At 53.8% G+C, this 8,141-nt stretch overlaps 1 long non-coding RNA gene across 1 annotated transcript; it reads left to right on the top strand.

Moving 5' to 3' along the window:
* The first annotated feature begins 3,990 nt into the window (after nucleotides 1-3,990).
* Nucleotides 3,991-4,756, top strand: LOC119250731 (uncharacterized). Its single transcript, XR_005126414.2, has 3 exons — nucleotides 3,991-4,028; nucleotides 4,346-4,363; nucleotides 4,698-4,756. It is a non-coding gene; the product is annotated as an uncharacterized LOC119250731 (long non-coding RNA).
* Nucleotides 4,757-8,141: the final 3,385 nt, after the last annotated feature.

Below are 8,141 nucleotides of genomic sequence, written 5' to 3' on the forward strand. Positions count from 1 at the left end.
TAAGTGCAGAGCCGGACCCCTCTTCTCGGGGTCTCTGGGCAACTTCCCTTAATGGGACAGGATGGTGAAAAGCGGGGTTTCCAGTCTTCAGGGGCCTTTCCTGCTGTGGAGTCTCTGGTTAAGGCTTCCTACCCTAGGGAGAAAGCAGGCAGGGAGACCGCCGGGAGTGGGCGGCAGGGCCATGGCGTCTGTGTGGGGAGAGGGCCCAGGGCAGGCTGACAGCCCCTCAGGGCCCAGCGGGAAAGCTGGAGGATGGAAGGCAAAGAGCACCTGACTTTGCCTGTTATTTATTCTGTTACCTGGGCAAGGTGTAGCATTCCCCGACTCAGGATACCATGTGGGGACACATCTGTGAAACGGGAGTCACATCTGGGTCGGAGCTGCTGACGTGATTGGCCTGGCCTGGATGATGTTTCCACTGGAGTTCACAGATTACCGGATTCTCTTGAAATCAGAAGATTCAGCCTCAAGGAGTTCATCTTCCACCTTGCCTTTCCACCCACCTAAAAAGTCACATGACTTCTTGGCCCCTGTGGGCATTTGAGTTTGCAGCGCTCCTCTCCTCCTCAGGGCCCTCCATTAAACCCAGGCTCCGCCCTCTGAACTGAACTGTGATTTTGCTCTCCAACAGAGGGCACCCCTGGACTTCCCAGCTCTGGGGTGGTGGGTACCAACTAGGAGGGATGGGGTACTGAAGAATCCTACTTAAAATGCTTGGCCCGCTCACCTCCATCCAGCTCTGCCTCTTACCATCCTGCCTTTTGCTTTCCTTCCAGGTGCCCCCCAGCCTCTGCCCCCACTTCCAGGAGGCCCTACCCACGCTTATGACCTTGCTATTCTGGGCTTTGTGTCCTATTGGGAGATGGACAGGAGACAGCTGGGCTCACAGGCCACCCATGCTGAGGTAGAGTGGGGGAGTCTGCTGGCTCTCCCTGTTTTAGATGATCCCTGGGGCTCCCCTAAACCTTGGCCTCTGGAATCTGGGGATAGGGTTGGCCTTGAAAAGGGAGGAATGGTTTGGGGATCTGGGTGCTGCATTCTTAAAGTGAGGGCAGTAAAGGCGGTGATATCTGTCTCCCTCCTTACTCACACACCCCCACTCCCCAGTTAGCAGGAACTGATCCTCCTCCTCTGGCAGTTCCTGGTGCTGTGAGGCTTCCCCCTTCCCTGAAACCCTGCCAGCTTGCCAGCTTTCAGGGACCTGCCTTCTGAAGATGGGTTGGGGAGAGGTATACAGGGATACTCCCCTACCCCACCAAGATTTTCATGTCTTGGCTAGAGACACCTAAGAGACTTTCCTTCTAAGTCTTTCTCAATGGGTGGTTGAACTGAAGTTTGAAATTGGCCAGTGACTGGCCTGGCTCTGCATTGATGTCCTTCAGAACGTGGCTCCCACACAGCCCTCATAGGAGAGAAGCAAATCTTCCAGCTCTGAAGTTAGAGCTTAGAGACCCTGGGTGGGAGATAGTCAGCTTTCATTAGGCAGCCTTCATACCTGATGGCGATTCTTTGGCAGCCTTTGGCTGGGGCCCTCCCCTCTCTGGCTTCAGTCCCCCTCTGGGAAGTTGGGGGTGGTAGAGATGGAGAACCTTAAAGGGCCCTGCTGGCAGCAGTGGCCTGTAAAGCCTCCTTTCCTGGGTCTCTTGCTCGCAACTTCCTTGAAGCTGTGATCTCTGCAGTCTCTCCTCCATGTATGGGCATTCCTGCTCCTTTAAGACAGTGCCCCTGTCACTCCTCCAGGTGGTGGTGGGGAGAAGCCAGCCAGCCCCAAAAAGCTTGGCACATGCTATGCCTGGCTCTGACCTGAGAAGGTGGGTGCTAGACCAGGTGGAGGTGCCTGTTGATATGACCTGGACACATCCCATTGTCTGACCCCCCTCCCACTAATGGGTCACAGCAGGATTCTGATTCAGGGGAGGGGTTTGGGAACCCTGTAAAGGGGGGGAAGGGAGGGAGGGGAGGAGCACCGTGCCCTTAACTCACCCTGGAGGCTGCCCCTCCCCCAAGCTCAGGGAGTAGAAGGGGTGAGTATGAGGGGAGCTAAATCTTTAAGTGCCAGCCACCCCATCCCTGTTGACCTACCCACTCCCCAAAAGTGGGGTTTCCCTTTATTTTGCCTGCCGTCTTCTGTGTCTCTCGTCTACTGAGGAACTTGAGCACGAGAATAGCAAGCAGCCTCCAGGCCCTTTCCGAGGTCCGTGGCCTCATCATTCAGGGAGCAGGCCGAGATGGAGTTAGGGCTGGAGGACAGGGTCAAAATGTGCTTCCCCTCACTGACCTTTCCCAGGATTCTCCATGAGCCTCTCTGCCCTCCTTGCCTCTCCTACCCACACCCTGTCTACCCTGTCTGCTCCTCCAGCAGCTGCCCTGATAGGAACCAAAAGTCCCTCATCCCCAAGCAGGGGTGGGGCCGGGGGGTGGGGGGCTCAGAGCAGCTGCTTCTCTGAGGAAGCTGACGCCAAGGCCAGCCGCTCAGCAACAACTTGTGGCTTTGCACCCAGCCCTGGCCCCGTCCCCACCCCCTGGCTGCTCCCCCCCACCTCTGGGCTACCCCTTTTCCCACTGCACCTCAGACCCCCTCCTCTAACCCTGCAGCCCCCTCTGCTCCCCCAGCTCTGGCTCTGTTCTGTCCTTTCCCCTAGACCTGCTGAGCCCATTCCTTGGGGCTGCAGCCTCTGCCTTATCCAGCGCCCCCAGGCCCCTCTCCTTGTGCCCTTCCGCTTGTCTCTTCCAGTGGGGTTGAGCACACAACTGCACACCTCAGTACCTTTGACAGATACTCAGGACCAGAGAGCATTGCAGACCACACACCACCTCTGTAAACCCTGGGCTAAAGAGCACAGTGTGGGGTGAGGTGACCCTCAATACAAGACTTGGGGTGACCGTACCCCCATCCTGAGACATCTCTCCCTCTCTGCCATCAGCACATTCTGTAGCCTCTTGGGTTACCCAGCTGCCTGGGTATCCCGTTTTCTTGTACGGGGGGCGGGGGATTCCCTGTCGGGAATGGGGGAACCCTGAAGGCCATGTTCTCAGAGGCTCAGTTAGAGCGATGATGGGGGGCAGTTTAGGGGAGAGACAGGCAGTCCTGGCTTTGATCACAGGGCCTGGACACTAAATCCCTTGTTGATGGCTGTGGCAACCCCTCCCAAGGGTAGAGTTACCATCTTCTGCCCTGTCCCTTTGACCCTCTCGCTCCCTACTTCCCCTTGTTCCTCTAGAGCCACTTCCTCTGGCCCTCAAAGGATGTCCTTCTTCTCTTCGATCCCCTAAAAGTTGGAGTATCTCTGCTAACTTTTCTGTAAAGTAGGTGAGGAGGAAGGAGAACTGTGGCAATAGAAACGGGGTCAGGTTGGGCGAACTGGGAAGAGGTGCCAGGGGAGTGAATGTGAAGGTCTGAGAGGAGTCAGTTCAGGGAAAGAACAGGAATAGGAAATTAAGTGTAACTGAGGAAGTCGAGGCAGTTGGGGGAGGAGTCATAGCAGAAGACAGAAAGCAGTGTTTTTCCCTGCCCCCCTCCCCTGGGTCTGGAGCCACCTTAGCTCCCTCGTGAGTGACATCTCAGGCTGCAGCCCCACTGTTCCCCCTCTGTCAGCAGAAATATCTCTCTCCTGACCCCTCCTGCTGGAGTCTCAGCCAGCCAATCCCTGACCTGGGGGAGGGGGAGCCTGGCCTCCCCTACTCCCTCATAAGGACCTGCGGGGGCTGGGGGGTGGCCGGCTGCTGCAAGTGGGACGGGGGTCAGAGCTTCGTGGAGGAAAGAAAAACCTGGGGGGGTAGGAGAGAAAAGGAAGAAACACAGACAAACAGGCAGGTGGACACACTGAGGAAGGCCCCCCACGTGTGGACACACTGAGGAAGGCCCCCCTAGAAGGAACACACCTCCCCTGGCCCCCAGGAAGGGAGCACAATGGAGGCCGCACACTCCAAGACCACAGAGGAATGTTTGGCCCATTTTGGGGTAAGAGAGACAATAGGCTTCACCCCGGACCAAGTTAAGCGGCATCTGGAGAAATACGGCCCCAATGGTGAGTGTCCCTTGGGGGAGACTGGCAGGGCCCTCTCATAGCACTGTAGCACACACACATGCACACACGCAGATGCACACAGGGGCGCTCCCTCCAGGGTACCCCAGGGAGGAACTGGCTCATGGTACAGATTGCAGGGGAGGGGAGGGCCCTGAGACTCAGAGTTTGGGGAGGTTTTATGGGATGACCTTGGTGAACCTCAGGTGCCCTTTTGGTGGCTTGGTGCCCTTACTTTAGGCATAAGTCCTGGTGGTGGTGGTGGGGTAGTATTAGAATGAACCCCAAATGAATATGTCCTTTTCTGTTTCCCTGGGTAGAGCTCCCGGCTGAGGAAGGTAAGTTACTGGACTCCCTGAGTTCTCATCAATGACCCCCGTCTCCTCTGTACCCCACTCCCTTCTCCCTACGACTCCCAGGACAAACGGCCCTCCCCACAGGTTAGAGTCTGGCTGGGGGCACAAGTTTCCAGGCACTTTCTCTTTGAGATATCCAGCCCTTGAACAACTGCCCATCACTTTGGGAGCCTGTTTTTGACTCCTGGCAAGTTCCCTCCACCCTTCTGTCGGTATCAAGGTGCCTATCACCCCATTCCTGCTCTAGGCTGGAGTCCCACACGTTCATCCTCTAGACCTTCATCCTGGGGGGCCCTCTGCTCGCCTCTTCCCCCAGGGAAGTCCCTGTGGGAGTTGGTGGTAGAGCAGTTTGAAGACCTCCTGGTGCGGATCCTTCTCCTGGTCGCTTGCATTTCCTTCGTAAGTGCGGAGAGGCATCCTGGGGTGTGGCTGGGGTGCAGTTTGTGGGGATCTGGAGAGTCTGCTGGGGGCTGGGGGTGTTGGACTCATCAGTCCTCTAGCCCAAAATCCTCCACTACATACCATAACTGAGGGAGGTCGGGGGCCGCTGAACTGCGTCCTCCTCCACCCTCCCCCCACACCCTGCAAGCAGGTTTTATTTTAAGCTTTAAGGGCGTTCTCAGCCAAAACACTGAAGCTAAGCCTCCCCCGCAACTTCAAGGGCTTGGAGGGCTCAGCCTGGTCTGCCGCTCCCGGGCCACCACTATTCCCGGCATGCCCTGGGGCACAGGCTGCACTCCGCCAATCCCCAAGCCTCCCGGCCCCCCGGCCCCGCCCTCCCGACACTGATTGGCTCAGACAGAGACCAGATGCACTGTGACTGACAAAATGTGTCTCAATGGTCCCAGTAAACGGGGGCGGGGCGGGGCGGCGGGCCGCGACTCCCCGCGGGGGCGCTGAGGCAGTGTGTGGGCGCGGCCCCCCCCCCCCCCGGGGCTGCCTGTCAGCGGAGACGCCCGAGACACTGCATTTGCTGCCGCGGGGAGACCCTGTGTGGCGGGTCCGCGTAGGGACCGTCTGTGACTGTGGGCTCTGGAGCCCCTCAGCAGGAGCGCACTGGGGAACACGCGGGAGCCTCAGAAGCTTGCGGTGGGGGTGGACCCCCCAGATCACCCCTGTGTAAGGGACGGTCTGATAAAGTGCCCTCGAACTGCTGAGGAGAGAGGAGTCTCCCTTGGGATCAGGCCAGGAGTAACTTCTCCTCAGGACTTACTGCGCCCTAACTTGTCTCCCTCCTACAGGGTGGAGTGGCAGGGACTCTGGGGGGCCTCTGTCCACCAGCACCACTCACCCCCAGCTGGGGCTTTCTTCTCCGTGGTGGGCCACTGCACAACAGATGGGATTTTCACGAGGCAGGAACTTCTGCAAGAGCACAGGTCACAGGCGAGGGGAGGGCCAGGGAGACATCTGCAGCAGAGGTTTGAACCCCTGCAAGAAATCAGTAGAACAGGTGGAATACCTGCCTGTGGCAGGTGCTGATAGGAGAGTCTTTTGAAGGAAGAGAGGATGTGTGGGGTTATTGAGCATCCGTGTGCCCAGGACTGTACCAGGGATGTTTCGCCTCTTATATAATTCTTACAGTAGCCTCATGAAACGATTCCCACTTAATCATTAGGCATTTTGCCCTCAGAGAAGCCTGGCAGTTTGCCTGTGGTCACAAAGCTTGGAATCATGAAATTTGTTTTCAGAAGTTTATTTGGGGAAAAGTATCAAGGAGAGGCAAAGCAAGAATGTATATTTGTTAATAAGTTGCATTATGGAAGCCAGCCCAGGGCTTTGCAATAGTCTTTGCTCAGTCAGTGTGATTGAATGAGTGAGTGAGGGCAGTGTGGGAATGAGACTTTGCAATATATGATTTTCACTGAATGCCCTGAGTTCAGGGTGTGGCTTCCTTCCCTGGCAGCCCCACGATGATCTTGCTTCTGGATGGCTCCAGACTTATGGGGTCTGGGAGAGGCCTCTGGGTGTGGTCTTTGATCTGACTTGCTCTGGGGAACTAAAGGAGTCCTTCAAAGGATGGGTGTTGGGAGACCACCCTCCCTGCTGCAGAATCCTTGAGGGAAAGGAAGGACAGGATCGCTTTTAGGAAGCTTGATCCACACTGTCCTCTGATTACATGCACCAGCAGACGCTGCTCTGCAGATAGCAGTCAGGACACTTCTACCCAATAGTACCTCTCCACGAGAAGGAGGAGGCAGAAATGGTGCCAAACCAAGCAAGGCTTATTGGGAGAATGCTGTCTGGGGATTGTAAAGGTTCTTCTCCTGATGCACCCTCATCTCTCATAGAACTTTCACTCCACTCGAATCCCAAAGGTGTGAATTTGGAACCAAAGATAGACTGATTTCTTGTCCAAAAATGTAATGGTGAAAGGAGCTAAGCCATGGAATTCACCGCAGAGCTTTCCTGGGAGAGGTTTCCTGTTCCCCTTCCTGCCTTCTTCCACACATCCAAACGCAGTAACGTCCTTCTTTAATAGAAGTGGTTTCCTTGAGCTCCTGGGATTATATAGTGAGAATAGAAAACAGGCTTGTGAGAAAAGCAGAACAACTCAGTTTACCAGTTGTTAGCTTTTCGTTTAACTGGATGGCTGCCTGAAGCTTGGGTGTGGTGCCCACAGCTTAATAGAGAAAACTCTGACAAAGGTTTATATTGGTTAAACAGCTCTCCATTAGAGTTGTTGATAATCCCCTTTCAGTTCAAACCCCTCTTATTGGTTTAACACACCAAAATAAACAGGGATTTTTTTTAACAAGAAAATCAGAAGGAACAAGCCTGCACATATGATCTTTACTCTAATTCAGAGATTTGTCGTTGGTATTTTATTCTTAAACTAATCTTTTTACTGAGAGCTCTTGGTTTCGCACTTGCTCATGACCCTTGAAAAATTGCCAGATGACCACAGGTGCCTCCCAAATACTGGACCTTGGATGTCACACTTCCTTGATGTCTAGTATTGGGTAAACATTAAGATTAGGAAACCCTGACAATGCAATCTCTGTCCTCATTACGATATGCACTACAAGTAAAATCATTCTAGAATAGGTGTAAAGGATGTTACCAAGTGGCCTTGTTGGCTCAAAATATTTTTTTTTTCTCCAAAGGGAAATAAATGGGAAGATGATGTCTCACCAGATTTTATTTGTATGTATACAAATATCTCTGGATTTTACTGTCTGGATTTTTCAGCATTTGATCTTACACATCTACTTTGACCACATTCTTATGGTTTTCTTCCTTCCACATTTGCCATCTTTTTGACAGTGCTTCCTTTTCCTTGACAGAAACGGTAGGACCTTCCCAGGCCCTATTCCTTCCCCCCCACCGGTACACCTTCTCCGAAGTGGATAATATTTCTGCAAATACTTTTCTTTTCTCTTCAGCTACAGAATCTATTATTTTCCAGTCCCACATGCTTTTCTCCACAAGCGTACCCCAAGTAGCACTCTTGATTTCTGCTCTCTTCATTTCTCAAGTTGATTTATTCATTTTGCTGGGGATATCATTATCCATTCCACCCCTCAATGTGAATGACCAAGTACTTACAGTAAGTGCTTACTAGCTTTGGACAAGAAACCAAACCATCACTGTCCAGCTGGAGACATGATTTTTTTTTTCATTATAACATCCCCCTTCATCCTTCCTCCCCTTCCTGCACTCCTCTCAGAGACCCACCTTTACTAAGTGCTACCTGCTTGCCAGGCACAATGCTAGGTAAATATGAGTGTTCCTTGCCCTTGAGGAATTCACATAGAATCAG

This window comes from Talpa occidentalis, unplaced genomic scaffold, assembly GCF_014898055.3.
Source record: "Talpa occidentalis isolate TD23 unplaced genomic scaffold, MPIMG_talOcc4v2.1 talOcc4.18, whole genome shotgun sequence".
Taxonomy (NCBI): Eukaryota; Metazoa; Chordata; class Mammalia; order Eulipotyphla; family Talpidae; genus Talpa; species Talpa occidentalis.